Source organism: Pinus tabuliformis, chromosome J (assembly GCF_031772625.1).
Source record: "Pinus tabuliformis cultivar Carrire ecotype Pingquan chromosome J, CPIR1, whole genome shotgun sequence".
NCBI classification, from domain to species: Eukaryota; Viridiplantae; Streptophyta; class Pinopsida; order Pinales; family Pinaceae; genus Pinus; species Pinus tabuliformis.
The window spans coordinates 816,099,647-816,102,318 of record NC_142295.1 but is presented as its reverse complement, the minus strand read 5'-3'; the positions used below and the strand labels follow the sequence as shown (position 1 = coordinate 816,102,318).

At 42.4% G+C, this 2,672-nt stretch overlaps 1 pseudogene; it reads right to left on the bottom strand.

Annotated features, from left to right (window-relative positions):
* Positions 1-1,390: 1,390 nt before the first annotated feature.
* Positions 1,391-2,077, bottom strand: LOC149229198 (pyrophosphate-energized vacuolar membrane proton pump 1 pseudogene; annotated as a pseudogene).
* Between the last annotated feature and the right edge of the window lie 595 nt (positions 2,078-2,672).

The window sequence follows — 2,672 nt, the reverse complement described above, 5'->3', positions numbered from 1 at the left end:
AAGATCTAAAGAGCAGATTTCAATTGAAGAACGCAGCAAACACATATAAAGATAAACAAGGGAGGTACTGGGCACTTGAGATGGGCCCAACCCCAAGAGCTATAGCCTCCCAAGATAGATTTAGAGCTGGTGCCAAGCTGGATCCATCTTTATTAAACAAGAATGAAGAGTTACATCAAAACTGTCCACAAGGAGAGCTTGAACATGAGCTGAAAGAAAAGCTAATCTATTGCATAAAAATCGAACTACAAACTAGCTAACTAATGGCTAAAACGAAATGACTAACTGGCTACAAAATGACTAACCACTAGCTACAAAATGACTACCCACTAGCTAACCAAATTGAGGCCCCAAGCCTTCTTATTTATACAATTTGAGGACCCAACAGTCCTCCTAAAAGTTAGGGACTTGGCTGCCCAAGACTTGTAGTTAACAACAGTCCTACTTGACTTGCTTGGCTGCCCTTGGGCTGATTGATTCGGTGGCCCTTGAACTCCGAGCTGATGGTGCAGAATTCGAGGTAAGGGCCCATAAATTAGGGGGACACCTTCCTACAAATCCTCTAGCTTGTTCTCCCACGAATTTGGTTGCCAAGTGCTCATTAAGACCTTCCATTTTGTCTCCAAGTTGACCAAAAAGGCTACACAAAACACCCATTAGACTTGTTGGCATAATGACTAACCAAATTCACTCTATTAACATAAAAATAATCAAAAACATGCAATAAACAAATTAGAATGGTGGACTAAGCCAAATTAGGAGGTTGAATGAGCCCAAACAATTGTACATTTTTGGGGCTCATCATCACGCCCCTACTGAAAGTGTTGCTCATCCTCTGAGCAACCAAATCTCTCCCCTTGTCCTTGATGGCCCTGGTGACTTCCTTGGCTAGCATCTCGGCCGATTTCTCCTTTGGCTTCCCGCTTTTCAAACTTTCCTGTAGAAACTGTTCGCTGGCTTCCTGTAGAAACAGTCTCTGTCTTCCTGTAGAAACAGTCTGCTAGCTTCCTGTAGAAACAGTCTGCTAGCTTCCTGTAGAACCAATTTCACTGATTTTACTTGCTTGGCTGGGGGTGCCTTCTCCTTGAACTGCGCTGCCTGAAAGCTGACGAATCCAACACAAATGGCAAGTCTAATGTATTATAAAAGCACACACGTACAATGAACTGCCCGAGAATAGATATTGCATGCCGAAGCTGGATGGGAAAAAGTGTTTCCAGGCCTTTAAATCACTGTTTTTCCATTGGTTAACCTTGATTCACGTTTCTGTTCCTGACATGACAATACTTTCCGACTGCGGCAGCTTTCTTTTCTTCATAAAATGCTTACTGCAATAGCAAATATGGGAATAATAACAGATTTGTATCCCAAAGCCAACCCAAATATAACATTAGTTGCTGCTTCCAGTCCTGCATGAATCGGCAACATCTTGGACAGGGCTGTAAGCATTACTAGTGCAGTATTCAGTGACAAAACCAATAACAAGGCCAGACCACAAACCAATAGCACCACAGAAGAAAAGCTCCCAGTTCTTTACAACCTTCTGGGCACCAAAATTGAAGATAGTGAAGGATGAAGGCAATGCAACTAGGCTTACAGCAGCAATGCCAATAGTCATCACTACTGTGGAGATAATAAGTTGCTTTTTCAATGTAGGCTCAATTTCCTTCACAACCTTGATCTCAAATATGTTAGTTGCAAACAGAGTTGTGATTAAGCAAGCAATGATACCCATTGAACTAATAAGCAAGGGATAACACATGGCAGTAAGATCATGAGAGTTTCCAAATGATGATATGGATGCAACAACCAGAGCTGCACAGGAAGATTCAACATAGGACCCAAATAGATCTGATCCCATACCAGCGATATCTCCAACATTGTCACCAACATTATCAGCAATGACAGCTGGGTTGCGTGGATCGTCTTCAGGAATGTTCCTCTCAACCTTGCGAACAAGATCAGCACCTACATCTGCTGCTTTGGTGTAAATACCACCACCTACGCTGCCAAACAGAGCCATAGAAGAACTGCCAAGACCATATTTGAAGATGTCGAAATAAGTTTTGCTAACCATTTCATATATTTTTCTTCAAGATGTTCTGCTAATTTTCGTTTATCTCCATCTTGAGACAAGACAAACAATAGTTCCACAGCATGAGCTCGCATTTCAGAGTATGTAACTTCGCAAAAAGGGAAGCAATACCTGAATTTGAATACACTTCGAGTGAATCATGTTGCAAGTGCAAGTTGACTAACGGTCTTTGAACTTAAGCCGAGCGCTCAGTGATGTCTGCGTGATTTTTGGAGTGAGGTGGCACATACGTGTGCTGGCTTATGCGACTGTTGTCTCCACTGCAGTGTTTAACTATTTGTTTTCTGCTGTTAATCTCATCCATCAAGCATGCTGAAGTTTAACTGTCCATCACTACCTGTTTTCAATTTTCTTCCTGAGATGGCTGAGCGCACGTGTCTCATTCACCCACCAAGTGCTGTTGAACTGGATGAGGGTGGCCAGTTAGCTGGCCACCAATTTGTCTAAATCCAACCATCTCATTGTTCACGCAGTTCTCGAATTACATTCATGAAACAGAGGAATTAGTTTAGTCACGTACCTGCAAGTCGACTGGCTGCTGTGAAGCTTTTTGCTGCATGCATGTGTTGATCTTCAT